General features: G+C 38.0%; 1 protein-coding gene and 1 pseudogene across 2 annotated transcripts in view; both read left to right on the forward strand.

Moving 5' to 3' along the window:
* The window catches only part of AP3S1 (adaptor related protein complex 3 subunit sigma 1), a 98,356-nt gene that overhangs the window by 14,901 nt on the left and 64,465 nt on the right, over positions 1-18,990 (forward strand). The gene's annotated exons all lie outside the window — the stretch shown is intronic.
* Positions 10,570-10,944, forward strand: LOC118832996 (annotated as a pseudogene).

Consider the following 18,990-nt stretch of genomic DNA (forward strand, 5'->3'; position numbering starts at 1 on the left):
GAACTCATTCATTTATCAGTTGGAGAATGGCCTTTTCTTTTAATTTCGAATCAGTTTTTTGTGTATCTTGGAAATGAAGATCTTTATCATAAACTTGCAGCAAACATTTTCCTCCCAGTTCCCCTTTCAATCTTGACTTTATTAGATCTTTTTAATTGTATGCAATCAAAATTGTACTTTTTTATCTTCTATAATCCTCTCTCTGTCTTGTTTGGTCATGAACTTGTCACTTATCCATCAATCTGATAGGTAATTTCCTCCTATATTTCTCTAAATTGCTTATGATGTGACTTTTTATATCTAGGTCATGTGTGAAGTGTTGGTCTAAACCTAATTGCTTTTATTTCGCTGTCCAATTTTCCCAGCAACATTTGGCAGTTTGGTAAGGCCTGTAGACCTCTTTTCAGAATGTTTTTAAATACATAAAATACATAGGATTACAAAGGAAATTAATTAAGTTGATGTAGTTATAAAAATATTTTTTAAAAACCCAACAAGTTCATGGTCCCTAGGTTAAAAACCTTTTGTTGTAGTTTTTAGTCAGTTATTCGTGTCTGACTCTTTGTGACCCTATTTGGGGTTTTCATGGCAAAGTGGAGTGTTTTGCTATTTCCTGCTCCAGCTCATTTTCCAGATGAGGAAATTGAGGCAAACAGGGTTAATAACTTGCCCAGGGTCATGCAGGTAGTAAGTGTCTGAGGCTGGATTTGAACTCAAGAAGAATGTGTGTATGTATATATGTTCAACCCTCTTTTTTTTTTTTTTGGTTAGGAAAAGAATGAGGTTCTTATTTTTCTCATGATATGATTGAATTTTCTTTGCTCCATTTTATTTTTTGAGAAGTCTACTACTGGAGTAAGGTTTTCTACCTTCTGTTCTAAATTATTTTCTTTCACTTTTTCCCCTTAAGAACTATAATTTCATTTTTAATCTCTCATAGCATTTCTTCCACTCTTGGACTCTATGTAGCCAACCATTTTCCTCCCCAGGCTTCATTTTTACTTGTGGAATTAATTATTCTGGATTAATATCTTGGGTTTTTCAGCCCAGAGTATTTATATTTCCAGACTTAGTTTTAGGACTGAGACTTTGTTCAAGGGCCAAACTCTGCCTCTTATATTTCTGAATGGTCCTCTTTCTTCTGGCACCCTCTGGTCTGGATGCCTCTGTACTTCTGGAGGGGGGTCTCTGGGACTAGCTCATGCTCTCTGTTCCAGTTCCTAGTTCTGGCTCTTCTCCTGGTGACCCAGTATATCTGTTTATTAGCTTTGGCCCTTCTATCTCTTTTTCCTTTCAGTTTTGAATTGGGAGTTGGTTCCGTCTTCTAGGTGGACCTGATAGGCCCCAGTCAGATATAGGAGATAGTCTGGTTTCATGACTCCTGCTGTCTGGCAGCTATAACAAGGTAAACACCTTTGTTTCCTGCTGTGGCTCTGGATGATTTGAAATGTGAATTGCTTCATCCCATTTCCCTGGCCAGTGACCTACAGGAGTCTCGTTCTGTCCCTGATGCTGCTTCAGTAGGCCATGGCTAAGCCCTGCCTTCTTTTTCTCCTTGTTTATTAGAACCTTGAAAGCTTATGTCTCCCTCAGGGTGATCCTGCTCAGAGCAACTTTTATGAGATTCAAAAAATATTCACCTTAAAGTAAAAAACAAAATTCATGGCTGCAAACTCTAATGAAATGTTCTATGCACAACTATGGCAGAGAATATCAGATATCTGACTATACTTCTCTTTGCTAATTATATGAGAAAAGCACCCAAAAGTGTTCTTGAGAGATGCTGGGTTTTGGTCCTGTATTGTTGGGCTGTGGTCAGGTCCACTCTGACCTGTTCTATCCCCATTGTCTACAGGCTTCCATCTCCCTGTAAAGAATCTTCTCTGAGGGTCCACCAACTTCTGCTCTTAAAGCTGTTGTTGCTAGGGTATTTTGGGAGAGCTCTACTTCTTTAAAACCTTCCACATCTCCATAACTGGTAGTTTGTTATGTTTTTATCCCAGTGGATACAAGTCTTAAACAAGACAGAGCTAAAGATGGACATGTAGCCTGCCACTCGATGCCTCCAGGTAGATATAATCATATTTATTAATAGGACCTTATTATGGTTTTAAGGCTAACTCATAAAAGCTTATTTAATCCATAATGTAATTAAATTATAGGGCACTATAGATCTTAACTACTATTTTATGGGTTTTTTTTCCCCTATTGGGAAAGAATTATAACCACAGAGGTTTGTAATGTAATGGATAGTGTTTAGGACTTTGACTCAAGAAGACCTAGATTGGAATTCCACTTTTGACTTGGCTGTGTGGCCATGAACAAGGCACTTAAACATTTTAAAAAAAAGTTCCAGATTCCTCATTGATAAAATAACAATAACAAAAACTAGCATTTAAGTAGTGCTTTAAGGTTTGCAAAGCATTTTGCGTGTGTAATCTCACTTGATTCCAGGGATAATGATACCTGTAAATAATTTACCTCAGTTCTGTGAGGTCGCAGTGAGGTTCAAATGAGAATGTACGTAAAGTGTTCTGCGAGCCTTAGAAGTTTTATAGATACAGAGTTATATATGTTATATATAAAGCATACACATACACATCAGTTGTTCTAAATTATTATTGTTATAAGCTTACCTATGGATGATACATAGAATGACATGGAGAAGAATAATATCCAAAGACATAGCGTGGGTGGGTTGCAATCCACGGCGTTGGAAAGTGCGCCACAAAGAAGAGATCACATATTCTTTTAGAGGAACTAATTCACAGAAATCTAACTACCCTGTCCGTTTTCATCTCCTAATAGCCACTTAAGACCTTCAGAGATGATAGATACTGCTTCCTGGGGCTAAAAATTTATCCACTACTCTATATTATTGACAGTTTGCAATTTCTAAAAGTTTAACGTTGGCAATTGGTGAGTATGTCTTGATTCATACTTTAATAATCATAAAAAATAATTTTAAAACATGAGAAAAAGAGTACACAAAACAAACCTTAAAATCAATGCATTTTATATTTCTGGTAGAGATTACATGTTGTTTTATAGTCACCCAGATATAACTTATAAAATACATGTATGGGAACTACATTTCACAGATTAAAGATGTTTTGTGTTTCTATTTTCTCCTAGTCTCTCCGTGGTCTACTTTGCCTGCAAGGATGACAGAGATATAGTTCACATCCTAACCACACACAATATTTGTGTCTTTTTAAAAATGACTTACCAAAGGATATAGCAGTTGTAAAGCATGTTTTGTTATGGAAGGGTAAAAAACATTTTTTTTTTTAAATATAGGATCCTTCTATAGTTCAACAATCACCAGACAAATATCAAGGCTCCTGATAACTGTTCATTTTGTCGGAGACGCTCAGGCAAAGGAAGATATTTCTGAATAGCTGCTCTTTCTGCAATGGTAGCAAAACTGTTGGGTCTCTAAAGCAAAAGGAGATGTATCTTGTGCAAATTCCTTCAAATGTGCAATCCCTGGCTCTTTAAGCAAGGCACTAACTTGTAGCCTAAGCCAGCGCTCTTGATGCCTCAGCATGTGATGTCAGCTGACAGGAAGCACTAATGTACCACAGCATCAGAGAGAAACCTATTCTGTTAAAGCCCCTGAGAAAGTTCACCAAGCAAAGGAGAAATGAGTATGTACACTGTGCATTACAGAAAAACTTGGAGTTTGAAAGCAGCTAGCCACCATCTGGTCAAACTTAGCCAGTGCTAAACCACGATAGAACAATTTTAGTTTAGTATTCTGATAAGGAAACAAACAATTCCCTGTGTTTCCTACTAGTTTAACAAAGTGTTTGAATGCAACTGAATAAGCAGAGCCCTCCATCTCATCTTCAACACAATGGTCAGTGACTTCTTCACTTACTCATCACTTTCACTAAAAATATCAGGAACTGAGATAACAGCACTTTCACAGTTCTATTCTCAGCCCAGGAGACAGATGTTCAACACCTTATTTAGGATCACAGGATTTGAAAGCTGGAAAGAACCTTAGAGGTCATGTACTCCAACCCCCTCATTTTTGTAATTACTTATTTTTTAACAGATGAAAAAACTGGAAGCCATGAGAGGGGACGTGACTTGAGCAAGATCACACCAGCAGAGTCAGAATCTGGAGTCTGCCAACTCTGTAGCTGATGCTCCTTCCGATACACTACTCTTCCTCCTTAATTAAAATAAGACAACATTGATATCTGGTGCAAACCCACTGATAAAATCTGTCTACACGGTTATGATAGTAAACTATACTGACCGTGACAGACAAAAAATCCAAGTCTTTTTAATCATGGTTTTCAGTAGATTCTACCTCCAGCTCAAAAGCTGTCTGACTTTAGACAAAACATTTTATCTCTTTTTCCTTGTCTTCTCAGCTGACGAACATAACATATTGGCCCCCTATCTATCTCCCAGAGGTGTTATGAGGATAAAATGAAATAAGACTGAAACGTGCTATACAATAAGATCTCATTGATACTAAAACATAATTAAATTTTCTTGCCTGGTTTAAATTAATACAGATACTTATTTACTTAAGCAAAACTTATAGTACATTACGCCCCTTCCCCTGAGCATCCTTCTGCCTTTTGGTTATCTCATAGCCCCCCACTAGAATCCTCTATCCCTGTCTCTACCCCTCATACTTCACCATCACCCTGCCCCCATAGCATGAGTTTTCCTACTCTCCTCTCCCTCAAACCTGCTTTGAACTACATGAGAAGGCATAGTGGGAATCAGGGAAAAGTCTGTCTTCCTCCTGGCTTTTAATGCTGACTCTCCTCTAGGGTGTTTAACATTTTGACTCTTACCAATGAAGCAATCAGGTTGTCCATATATGTCACTTCCTTTTCCTGGTATGTGTATTTTATGTTACTTCTGTGCAGTTCATTGTTGGTAATGTACTATAGCTTATTTGTGCCTACCATATATTTCTCTTTTTTGCCCTTTGGCACTTTCGATTCTTTGGAGATGCTGTTATTCTATGGTTCTCACAGCCATGTTACTATATAACATCACCAGAATATAAATAGATTTTTGTTTCAGGGAGAAACATTTGTTGAAAGCGCCGAGCACATTCCCAAGTGCAACCTGGCATACTATTTTTTTTCTCCCAATCTATTTGAACTCTGCTCATTGTTCATCCACTGTTGCTGTCAAAAGTATATATATATATATTGGACTGTCTTTCCAACTTCATTTCCTAGTCTGAACAAAAGGCATCTTTCATCTATTTGTTTTTTCTTATGTTAGTCTTAACTCCACTGCCTTATTCAGAATAGGTACTTAATAAATGCTGGCAAAACTGAATTTCACTCAAGTAATTTTGAGATTTTTTAATATTTTAGCACTTGATATAGTCAACATACTGTCATCAGCAAACAGGATCAATTGGAGGACTTTACCAGATATAGGGGATTTCTCTTCCATTTGAACTGAGTTGAATCTTCCCCATGACAATGGCAAACATGTTTAGCAAGCATCTCTCCCTGTTTTATTTCCCGGGGGGGACGTTATAGTCTTGTAGGCCTTACCACCTTCTCTGCTGTTATGCCTTCCAGAGCTTTGAGCACTGTCATTTAACCTGCTGATGTGTTCTGTGGATAACTGGATCTTTCCATCTCTATCACCCCTGCATTGTTAGGAATCTTGGGCTTTTTCATTTGCCCTCTAGCTGAACTTTCTATTCTGGGCTTTTTTCTCCAATTAGATTGGGTTCCTTGGTAGCAGTCAGTGTTTCTGTTTCTCTCTCTCTCTCTCTCTCTCTCTCTCTCTCTCTCTCTCTCTCTCTCTTCCTCTTTCTTTCTCATTTATATCCCCAGTGCTTATTAAATGCTTTTCCATTCATTCATCAGGGGTTTGTTGAACCAAGTTTTCTGATGTTACATATTTCAAGGACTCTTGTGTGCTTTTTTCGCATAATTAGCTAACAGAAGTATGGTAAGATGCCTTATATTCTTTGCCATGGATAATTTCATTAGGGTGTGAAGTCATGAAAAATTTTTTTAAAATCTTAATGTGAATATTTGCTGGCTCTCATAAATGCTATTTTAAATTTATCTAACTAAACTTAATTTTAGTGGGGTGGAGCCAAGATGTGGAGTAGTAGGAAGCACTTTGGTGAAGTCCCACCTAAACTCCTGCAAACAGATATAAAAAATGCACTAGACTGAATCTAAATCCAAGAGAAAGTCATAGTGAGTCATCTTTGCAGCTCCGGTCAGCATAGGGAGATGAAGACCCTGGGGATGGGGTCTGTCCAGGAGCATTCCCCATGTGGAATGTCCTAGTTCAGGGAGAAGTTGTGTACCAGGGCAAGTGGATATTGCAGACCCCTGGAACACCACACTGGGGACAGGTGCCAGCCTAGCAAGTTTGTTGTCCAGTTCTGGGCATGGATCCAGAGTGGACTGAGGAGGGGACCCTTCAAACTCCCTTCTATGAGTCTCAAGTCTTAGGCCTACTGAGAGAAGAGCAGCATCAGAAGCAAGCAATAGGAAAGGAGCGCAGATCCCAGGATCAGAGTAGGGTCTCACTTCTAGCATCTAGCCTAGGCTGAAGCCTGCAGAGGAACAACTAGGGTAGGAATATCAGACCAGAAGGGAACCTGCAGTTTTATCACTCTGAACTAGCAGGACTTCCTTGATGGCTGGTAGTGACTGAGTCCAGCCCCAGTCTCCTGTTGTTCAAACCCAGGTCAGGAATTTGCAGAGCTTAGAATAAGTGGGCATTGATCAGATTTTGTCCTTGATCTTTGGGACTGTGGGAGCCCTGAAAACTTGCAAGTCCCCAGTCTGAGCTGTTCCTGAGATCTTGGAACAACACAAAGCTTAATACCCCAAGAAAGCAGCAGCATGACCAACTTAAACCTTCTCTCCAAAAGTGATCAGAGCTTGACCTAATTATATCAAGTCTAAGGTCAGGAAGTGGGCTGGAAGAGTGAGCAAACAAAAAAGAATCCCATTACAAAAAGCTGTTGGTGGTAAAAAAGCTTTAGAACCCAGAAGAAGAGAATGACTCTAAAACATTTACAAACCAAGTCTCAAAGGAAACCATGGCTTGTGCACAAATTCAACTAGGACTCCTAGAAAAGATGAAACAAGTTAAAAAGTGTTTTTGTTGATGAAATGAGAGTGCTAAGGAAAATATTGGAAAAGAAATGAAAGTTTTAGTGAAAGAAGTGGAAAGGGAGTTAATAGCTTGGCACACCAAGCAATAATCTCCTTGAAAATTAGGATGAAACAAAGAGAAACCAATGACTCCATGAGACAAGAAATATTAAAAGAGTCAAAAGACTGAAAAAAATAGAGGAAAATGTAAGATATATCATAGCAAAAACTACTGACCTGGAAAACAGATTGAGGAGAAAAAAAAATTTAAGGGTCACCAGACTGTGTGAATACCTTGACTAAAACAAAACTTTAGATGATATATTTCAAGAAATCATAAAATTGACCAGATCTCTTAGAAGCAAAGGTAACATGAATAGAAAAAAAAAATCCACGGATCACCTCCAGAAAGAAACCCCCAAATGAGGACTCATAGAAATATGATAGCCAAGATCTAGAACTTTGAGGTCAAAGGAGAAATACTGTAAGCAGCCAGAAAGAATTAAAGTGTTGAGGAGCCACAGTCAGGATCAGTAAAGGAGCAGAGAACTTGGAATATGATATTCCAGGAGGCAAAGGATATAGAATTACAGCCAAGAATAACTAACCCAGCAAAACTGAATATAATCCTACAGGGGGAAAATGGATCTTTAATGAAATAGAGGAATTCCCAAACATTCCTTCTCCCTCTCCCAAGTATTCCTAATGAAAAGTCTAGAATTATGCAGAAATTGTTAAGTTCAAACATACCCTTTAAGAGAAATGTAAAAAGGTAAACATGAATGCACAGTAATAAAGTACTAAACTAGGATGAACTATATCTGATATGATAATATGCATCTACTATCCTGAACCATGTCATCATGGATGGGGGGAGTCATAAAGGGAGTATGGTGGAAATATTCATTGACTTATAAAACCACATATTAACATTATCTAACTTCTGTTGTGTTTTTGTTTATTTTATTAAGTATTTTCTAATTATATTTTAATGTAGTTCTCAGTAAGCTACAAAGTGTGTGATACCTCTGGCCGAACTGTTAATTGTTTATTATGATTTTATTGTAACTATAGCATTAACTTTTGTGTGCTCCTTTTATTGTGGAGTTTTGCAAAGTGTACAATTGAAGATGTCAAAGAGGGGTTGAGATCATGTGAAAAGGAAGATGAAGATTGGTCGCTTTCCCTGGACCCCTCTATTTCCCTTAAACTCTGTCTAACCCTTCCAAAAAAGGATTTATGCATGAAATGTAGAGCCCTTAACAGTTGAATCCACAGAACAAAGAACTCTGATAAGATGGTATCCTTATGAATTAACACTCATAATCATTAAAGTGCTCATTCAGCAGCTCTCTTCCGTTCCATGCTCTACGTACCCAAGACAAAAGTCGATTTGAAGACTTGTTCAGGGGACCTATCTTGAGATTCTATTCCCCACAACCGTTGTTGCAGAGACACTGTCAAGCCCACCTACCCTATCCCCCCACTTCCAGCCACCTGTAGCTAAGCATAAAAGGGGCAGTAGGATGAAAACATGCTTCTTTCTGATTGGGCTCTCTAGATTATGAACCTCCAAAAGTATGGAGATTGCCTACAAGACTCTCCAGTCTCTCTCTCTACCCCCAAGAAAAGCAGCTTAGGCTTATTTTCCCTAACCAGAGAAAGACGTGAGAGTAAAGGGAGAAATTGGGGCAGAGGGCCAGCATTAATGACTATGCTAGGCCTGAAGGAAAGGGAGCTGAAATTTAGCTAGAGCTAGTCCTTAACCCTCTCTCCCCCCTCTCCTCTCCCCCCACCCCAGTACTAGGGTTTTTAGGCCAGGGATACAGGCTAACAAACCCTATAAACTCCCAGGAGGTTGAAGCAGTTTGGTAACCTAGCCCCAGTGATGGTACCCATTAGCAAAACGAGTGACAGAGAATTCAGGTTGAAAAAGCAAAGATTTCCAGGGCGGGGGGTGGGGGGGTGGGGTGGGGAACAACCTTTCAATAAAGCCCAAAAGCAGATTTGCTAGGTGTGAGATGAAACCTCAGAGTTGTCTTAATATGCATTTCTCTTATTACTGCTGATTTGGAACATTCATGTGGTTGTTAATAGTAATTTTTTGAGGAACTATTTGATATTCTTTGACATTTGTTGTGACTTGTACAAAACTCTCTTAATAAATACTACAAGACAAAAGAAATTGAACCTATGTCTGATAAAATACAGAATCCTGTGGCCTCGGAGCTTGGAAGAAGAAGAAACTTAAGACTAATTCAAAAGAGAATTAAATATGTGTTAGAACTTTGAATTAAATATTTTAAAACTAAATTATGTTAGAAAAAAACCTGACAATGATGGAGAATTTCTCTAAAGAAGCAAGAGATCTTAGTAAAATAGGAACACAAAAATACTGAAGTAGAAGAAAATCTGGCAGTAGAAAAGCAAAAGACAACAGTAATAGAATACATGAAATTTAAATAAAACAAAGCAACTGAAATAAAATATAGAATGTGCAAAGACAGTTTAAGGATTATAGGTGTCCCAAAAGAATATGACAAATCAAAGCACCTATAAACTATAATTCAGGAAGTAATAGAGAGAAATTTCCCAGAACTTCTGAAAACAAGAAAGAAAATGCCAATTGAGAGAATCCAACAAATTACCTATAGGAAAAACTTTATATTTCAAATTCTGAAACACAAAGTAGCTAAATTTAACAATTTCATTGCAAAAAACAAGTTCTGCAAGTGACAAGGAAAAACTTGCCAATTTAAAGGAAAGAAAAGGTGCCTAACAAGATTTTCCCACATCCACAAGAAGCCACAGAAAAAATGGAATAGCTAATTCAGAAAAGCAAAGGAACTCAAGTTGCAACCCAAAATTACATACCCTATGAACCTGAATCTTATCATTAATGAAAAATAGATGTTCAACAAAATAAAATCATTTGAGGTTTTCTTGCCCCCTTTCCCAAACAACATTACATATGAGTAGAATATTTGAGTTGTAAGTGCCCCCCCCCCAAATAAAAAGGTAAATAAGTATAACTATCATGAAAGAATATATAATAAAATAAATCACCTCTTGTTTAGAGATATTTTTTTAAAGAGTGGAAGAGACTGAATTTATGGGTAAAATAAAGGAACAGAGGGATTATAAAACACTTAAGGAAGGGAAGGGAATCAGCATTTATATAGTGCCTACTATGTGCCAGATGCAACTGTAAGTGCTTTGATCCTTTTGACAACCCTGCGAAGTAAGTGCTGTTATTATCTGTTTTTTAGTTGAGGAGACTGAGGCAAACAGAAGTTAAAGTAACTTGCCCAGGGTGACAGTGTTTGAGGCTAGATTTAAACTCAAGGGATAGAGATGTAGAATTTAAAGAAACCAGAGAAATGAAGTTAGAAAAGTAAAACTGGCTCTTTATCCTCGGAGGCGGTGGCGGCATGTGTGATCGGCGATCATGGCAAAAATCAAGGCCAGGGATCTTCATGGGAAGAAGAAGGAGGAGCTCCTCAAACAGTTGGATGATTTAAAGGTGGAACTTTCCCAGTTGAGAGTGGCCAAGGTCACTGGAGGAGCTGCATCCAAGCTATCTAAGATCTGAGTTGTCCGAAAATCTATTGCCCGAGTCCTAACTGTCATCAACCAGACACAGAAAGGGAACCTCAGGAAATTCTATAAGGGCAAGAAATACAAGCCTTTGGACCTTAGGCCCAAGAAGACCCGTGCCATGCGCCGCAGGCTTAATAAGCACGAGGAAAGCCTGAAGACCAAAAAACAGCAGAGGAAGGAACGCCTGTACCCCCTTTGGAAATTTGCTGTTAAGGCATGATTTGTTAAGGTGCTCAATAAAAAGACAAATTATTATTTAAAAAAAAAAAGAAAAGTAAAACTGAAACATTGCGCAGTAGCTCCTACAAACCACTCCCCTTCCCCATGTCCCAAGGTGAATCTGTGTTGCTTTGTGTGATGGAGTTATGAAGTAGGAAGATGTATCAATTGGGAATAGAAGAGGTAGAGATGGAGGATAATGGGGGATCCATCCCTACCAAGTCTATCTCAAGTATAGGGATGAAGGAGAGAGGCTATGGGAGAATGGAAGAGATGTGAGAAGGAAGACAGTGAATCTTGAAGAGACTGAATGGGAGTATGTATCTCAACCCAAAAGGAGTGATGGGGTCCCACTAAAGAGGACTACCATTGGGGAAGAAATATGTGGTTATAATGGGATATGGAACTTCATGGATACTTTAATCTGGGGACAATTGGTGCTTTTTTTGGGCAATGTCCTGGGCCAGGAGAAGGAATGTTTGCTCTTCTTTGGCAGTTGTCCTCATAATGGGAGGTAAGGAGAACATTGAGATCATCCAACATTGAGATGACGCTGCCATTGGGAAAGTCAGTGATCATTGGTAGGGCAGGTGATAGAATTAGGCCTCATAAATTGGGACACAGGGTAATACCATCTAGTGCAGTTTCTATCCAGCATTACTTCCTTCACAAATTGCAAGGCAGAACAGAAAAAATGGATGACAGGACAGGATCTATAAATGATAGGAAATGACTAAGAGTGAACTTAGACTTTGTATTTCAGAAACTTAAACCACAAGAAACAGATTAAAGAAGAAGTAAATAAGGTTATATCTCATGAATCAGCAAATACACATTTCAGAATAGATTGAAAGAAAAGAGATTTATTCAAAGGGAAGAAAATAGAGAAAAACTTCTTAGAAAAAGGCACAGTAAAAGGAAAATAGAAAAACAAGTTGCAGGCAAGGTGTGGAGGTCAGAAAGTTTTTAAGTAACCACTTAATTGAGAGGCAGAGAAGAGACAAAAAAGAAGAAATAGATAACTAGGTAGAGAAAAGAAAAATAAATTTAAATAAAACTAGGGAAAAGGATAAGCAAATGGAAGTGGGGTGGTGGTATGGAAATAGTTGCATCAAAGTACATGAAGCAAATCTTGTTATTAGGGTGTTCTCTCATATGTTATAGTTTACTGCTGTTGAACATCATTCTTGGCATAAAACCATACTGAGTGTGGGGTATTATCTTTTTGATATACTGTAGTTTCTTTGCTAATATTTTAAATTTTTGCATCGATATTTATTAGAGACATTGGTCTATTTATTATATCTCTTCCTGGTTTAGGAAGCCACAGGAGTGCAAACATTCCTGCTCCTGGCCCAGGACATTGCCCAGAAAGCACCAACTGTCCCCAGGTTAAACCATCCATGAAGTTCTATATCCCATTATAACCACATATTTCCTCCCTAATGGTAGTTGTCTTTAGTGGGACCCCATCACTCCTTTTGGGTTGAGATACATGCTCCCATTCAGTCTCCTCTAGATTCACTGTCTTCCTTCTCACATCTCTTCCATTCTCCCATAGCCTCCTTCTTACCAATCCTTCATCCCTGGTTCATGACTATATTTATATCATAGAAGGATTTTGGTAGGGTCACTTCTGTTCCCATTTTTGCAAGCAATGTATACAGTTTTGGAATTAATTGTTCTTTGAATGTTTGATAGAATTAGCTTGTAAATCCATTTGGTCCCAAGGTTATTTCTTTGGAAGTTCATTTATGGCTTGTTCAGCTGCCTTTTCTGGGATTGGATTTTTCAGATGATCTATTTCTTGTTCTGTTAATCTGAATATTTTGTATTCTTGTAGCTATTTAGCCATTTCATTCAGTTTGTCAGCTTCACTGACATATGGGCAAAATAGTTTCTCACAATGTCCTTTATTGCTTTTTCATTTGTTGTAAATTCTCCTTTTTCATTTCTGATAGTTGTAATTTGGTTTTCCTCTTGAAAGAAAATCAAATTAGCTAATGCTGTATTTTAGTGTCCCCAGCAAGAAAAAGCTCTGAGTTTTACTTATTAGTTCAATGTTTTAAAATATTAACTTCAGTATTTCTTGCTTTTAGAATTTCAGTTCGGGGTTTTAAATTTTGTTGGTTTTCTAGATTTTTTTTTTAAGTTGCATACTCAGCTTGTTGTTTCACTCTTTCTTTTTTTGGTGGAAGAAAGTACTTAGAGCTAGAAATTATCCCGTAAGGACAGGTTTGGCTGCATTCCCCATCTTTTGCCATATTGCCTCATTGTTGTCGTCATATCCAAAGATATTATCTTTTTTTCCTCCCCAACAGTTACAGAACTGTAGACTGGCTCTTCTTCCTGTTCTCTGCCACATAGACAGCCCCAGACCTAGCCAAACCCCCTATATGTCTCTCATAGCTGGACAAGTCTGATAAAGATAAACAAAAGGGAACTATAGAACTAAACACACTTGCATACTTTAAAGCTAAAAAAATTATTGCATCTTCTCAAGGGGAATGTTAAAGATATATCTATTCTTAAATACCACATTACACCTTTTTTATAAAGATAGACCACATAATAAGGCACGGAGAAATTAAAAATAAATGTCAAAAAGCAGAAATACTAAATATATTCTTTATGGACCACAATGCAATTAAAATAGTAATCAATGCAGGGAGCATAAAAAAATGATAAGACTTAAACAGAGTCTCCATGGAATCTTGAATAATTAGTGGGTCAAAGAACAAATTGTGTGAGCTAGACTAGTGCAATAGCCTACTAATTTATCTCCCTGCCTCAAGTATCTTCCCACCCAAGTTCATTCTCCTCTCAGCTGCCAAAGTGATTTTTCAGGTCTGATCATGTTAACTCCCTACTCAGCAAATTCCAGTGACTTCCTCTTACTTCCAGGATCAAATACAAAAATCTTTTGGCATGTAAAGCCCTTTGTAGCCTGGGCTCTTTCTGTCTTTCGAGTCTTTTTATATGCTTTATTCCCTTCTATATACTCTACTTTCAATTTTTTGAAAACCACATTCCTTCTCTTGTCTCTGAGCATTTGCACTGGTTGTCCCCACCATGCCTGAAATGTTCTGCCCCCTTCACATCTGGCTTTTAGCTTCCTTTGATTTCTTCAAGGTTGGCCTTAAAGCTCACCTTCCGCAGGAGGCTTTTCCTAGCCAATTCTGCCCTCCTGCCCCACCTTACCTCTACCTCCCTCCCAGTTTCTTTTTTTCTGAGATTCTATCCATCTGCTCTGTATATAACTTGTATGTAAATGGTTATTTACATATTGCCTCCTCCTAAAACATAAGTTCCTTAAGAGCAGTTCCAAGAGACCTTGCCTTTCTTTGTATCCTCAGTGAGTGTAGACTAGACTATGAAATGACACATTAGAAATAAAGGTATAAAGTCTTTATTTGGGGAGGAGACAGAATCTGGTGAATAAGGAAAGTTGGGCACTGTGAGAGCCAAACCTCTTGGGACATAGGAGCCCTGTGAAGAAGCTAAATTTAGGACTTACCCGGTTTTCTGCTTTACAGTTAGACATGGTAGCTGATGGAAGGAAGATGAGAGGGATCAAACCAGGATAGGAAGGCAGCCCTGGCCTATACCCATGATGACTGGCTGCTTATTATGCAGCCATGTAAGTAGTGGAGGAGAGAACTTGCCAGTAAGTGAGGATATAGGACTAATTTATCTCTAATAGGCCCCTGGGAAGCACCATTACTTGTGAGACAGGGGCTTTGGGGAAAGTCATAATAGCAGTAAGATCTCATCACCAAAGCTTCTAGTCTTCTAAAAATGTTCTAGTACCTTGGGGCCAAGTTGTCATGGTTGGCAAGTAAATAAATTCAAATTCAACTGGCCTACTACATCTGACCCCAGACACCACCAGACTTAGACCATACTTCACATCCTTTCCAGACCGCAGCTCGTCACTTCTTCATCTTGCTCTGGGCTCAATAATCAAATCAGTTCTACTGTACTACTGTCATACCTGGAAAAAACACATCAGTGACTGCTCTGTGAATCATCTCACCATCCCTATTATTAATCAAGTAGTCCCTCCCCTGGACACCATTCCCATATATGGATTGTCTCCCCGTATTGAAACATAAGTTCGTTTAGTGCACTTTCTACTCATGTAGCTTTGTTGCTTAGCCCAGTAAGTGCCTGAGTCCTTTTACATTAGTTAACCCTGCTAGAGCCAAAGGGCCTGGTGAGCTATGCCATCCAAGCACCTTTGCTCTCGGCCTCTGTGTCCCTGTATACAATCTCTTCCCACCAAGATAGAAGCATATAGAGCCCTATTTTTCTATTCCTTGTACCACCGGTATTGACATTGACATTAAGGTCCTGTTTAACAGGGTGTGATATCTTTCCACTTCCTTTGGCCCTTCGCTTTTGCCATCCAAAGATATTTTACTAAATAAGTGAAAGAGAAATCAACCACTTAAATAAATTCAAATAACTTGGGTCAGGGTAGGCAGGTAGGATGGGAAGAGGAGAGGAGAGCCTCTGTAGGAATAGACTGGCTATCAAAATAATACAAGCAAAACTAATGAGAGGGACAAAATACTCAAAAGAGAAAGGAGACAAAAATACGAAAGGTAAAGGAAAACACAAGCCTTATAATTATAGCTTTCAGTGAGGCTAGATTAAGTAGCCTAGTGAAATTAAATAGTGATAGTGAGTAAAACAAAAGCCAACAATTTGTTGTGGTTGGCTGGACTTGACTCAGGCCATCACTTGTGTGTCCAGTATTGGAATGAAATGTGATACTTGTAGATCAGTCAACAATTTAAAAAAATTTTTCTTAGGCATAGCATGAGAAGGATGGTCAGTGGGGCTATACGTTAATGCCACTTAGAGTTGATTTAGTGGTGCAAGTCTGCCCTGCCAGTGGTGCTCCACCAGCCAAGTATCAGAGTAACTAGAATTCTTTATGCCAGTCTGTGCCTGGGCAGCCAGGGAGGGGTGGGGTGGGGAGGTTAGCAGCTGGAGTATTTAGTCCCAGAGCCAATAAAAGTCTCCAGGATGGCTGCCTCACTTTGCTGCCAAGGTGATTTTTCTAAAGTGTAGGTTTAACTATGTCACCTTTTTCTGATTGAGTTCCCTATTCACTCTAGTATCAAGTACAAAGTCATCCACTTGGCAATTAAAGCTCTTCATAATCTGGCACCTTCTACTTTTCTAGTCTTTTTACACTTCCTTCCACATTCTCTTAATATCCAGCCACAGTGGTTTGTTGTTTCTCCAACAGGGCACAACATTTCCTGCCTCTGTACTTTAATGCTGGATGTCTATCAGTCCTAGAATGAGTTTCACCCTCACCTCCCCTGTCCATCTCCATCAAGACTCAGCTCAAATCTTACATTTAGCAGGCAAGAGGTCTTTCCTTATCCCTCCAGCTGCTAATACCTTCCCATCTTAGATTACCTCCCATATATCTTACATGTATCTTGATATTTTACACATTCCATTAGAATGTACACCTTGAATGCTACTACCTTTGAAATTAAAAAAGAAATTTTTTTTTTAATATCCTCAGTGCTAAATATTGTCCGTGGCACATAGTAAGTGTCCGTTTTTTTGTTTTTCACTCTATCCTCAGCACTAAACACAGTGTTTGGTACTGTTGGTATTGTCAATACCTTAATAAATGCTTGTTGAATGATTTCCTGACTGAGTTAAATCTCTAGTTAACATTGCTTAGGCATTCAAATTATAAGACTAGATATACTATCTCAGCAGGTCAATGAAATTGTTAAATAGATTGTTAGTTAAATGGATATGGACTTATGATAGAAATCCTGTTACAAAATTTTTCCTTCTAGCGAGTTTTAGCAAAAGTGTTAGCATGGATTTTTGGCTAAGATAGAAAAATAGTCTCACCATTTAGAACTAGTTATTAAAATGGAATTTAGCCTATACTCATATGCTGTAATATTTTAGATGTTAAATGTAATTGATGACAGATTTCTTCTGACTTAATTTGAATTTGAAAATTCAGTTGCTGTGGATTAATATCCCTAAATGCTGCCTCCTGTAAGGACCCTTTAGTGTTGTTTGAAAAGAAAATTCAATATAAAATACCCAGAATATGTTTTGAAAAATTAGGCATGAAATTAGTTTTCTGTCCTTCTCCTAGTACTTGTAGAAGTTTTCCTAGGAGAGGTGAGTTTCTCTGGTTCATAAAATTTCCAAGTCTTTATTATTTTTTTAATCCTACAACTGTATACATATTTAATATGTATAGTAGTGTTTTTATTATAATACATAATAAGTTGGAAATTCAAGCTAGAGTAGGTAATCATTTTGTGGGTGTGGGTTATTGCATTAGTAATTTTTCAAGATGTGCTTTACTACTTGGAGCCAGATAAACAGTCCTATGTTGGTTGCTATTATTAAGGTATTGGATGTAAAGTTTTAAGAAAGTATTGGCAGGCTATACATGACTACTGCTGTGGCTTTTGGAGACCCTTTTCCATTTCCTCATTGTTGTTCTTACTACAACTTTTAGCTCTAAATGGGGATGTGACAGTTTAGTGAATATGGGGTCAATATCTCCTTGTTTCCCTATGTGTAACCCCACTGGCACCTGTTTTCCCTGAGACCTCAACCAATACCTGAATGCTTAACCTTAGCCCTTAGACGCAGCTCCAGGGGATGGTTAAGGATGCTAGGTACCATATGATAAACCTATGGTTACCCCAGTAACAAGGCATGTTCTAACTGACATACTTTTGACTACAGTGAGCACCTTTGGTGGTTGGGCTACTCTTATAGCAGCCAATGTAAAATAAGGTAGGTAGCAAACAGCTTCTCCTAGAGGATCCAAGTTTAATTTGTCTTAATAGTGCCGACCTACTGATTTCCAGACATTGACTAGATTCTGTCTTCTCTTCTGGTTTTACTGACTTCCTTGAAGTTAACACCTTAGATTTCAAGAATTGCTCCCCCTATTGGTCTTCCTTGTATTGATCATTCCATAGTTACTGGAATTTGCTCCTCCTCCTCTTCCTTTTCCTCCTTCTCCCCTCTCTTTCCTCCTCCTCCTCTTCCTCTTAGTCATCGTCATCGTCGTCATCATCATCATCAACAAGAAACATTTATTAAGCATTTACTGTATGCCAGGCACTGTGGTAAGCACTGATATACTTATTCTCGAGCTCACATTCTAATAGAGTGCTAGAATGTTTTTATTTTCTTAATTTATATTGTTTGGAAGATCCTATTTCATTTAAGTGGTGTCTTAGTTGGAGGGTGGAGGGTGGAGGGAACTACTCAATGTAGATGCGATAAGTTGACCGCTAATGATGGTAGCTATGGTGGGCTAAGAAATTGTAGTTTTAAATGTTGCTTTACAGGACTCTAACAATCCAGGCTTTGTAATGGAGTGAATGGGTTTTAGTGAAGCTGAAAAATTACCCCATTTGACTATTGTGAAGACATTGTGAAAGGAAATCTGATCTGCCTGAGGCAAGATGAAGGCCACTTTAGCCGAAGCTGTTAAATTAAGATGTGGTTTTAGCAGGGGAAGTCTTCTTGTGCCAGCAAGTAGACATAATTGATTGAATTTTAGCCTGCCTTTTTGCTGTTTCATTAAAAATTTAAGGGATTCTTTGACCTAAAAAGTTGAATATTGCCAACATTTAAAAGAAAGCATTGTCTATATTGCAGTCTGGATGGACACATGAGAAATATTTTTACTTTTATGAATCTTGAAATATTATTTAATCTCAGTTTGTTTAAAAAATTTCAAAATCAACAATATATTTTAAGGAACATTTTATTTTTACATTGACTTGAGTTTCTTTAGGAACTCTGCATCAGTAGCCAACCATAGTAAAAAGATGGTCATCATTTTTAGTTTTCTCATTTAATTGCCACAATTGTAATCTATATGTTAATAAGTTTTATATTTTTAGGGATGCCTTAGTAGCATTAATATCTCATGATGAGATTGCTAAGTGGCTATGTGATAATTCCCATATAAAGAAGTAGAGGATAGAGGTTAGATGGGACAAATTTGAATTAAGATTAGACAGAA

Source organism: Trichosurus vulpecula, chromosome 1 (genome assembly GCF_011100635.1).
Source record: "Trichosurus vulpecula isolate mTriVul1 chromosome 1, mTriVul1.pri, whole genome shotgun sequence".
Lineage (NCBI taxonomy): Eukaryota > Metazoa > Chordata > Mammalia > Diprotodontia > Phalangeridae > Trichosurus > Trichosurus vulpecula.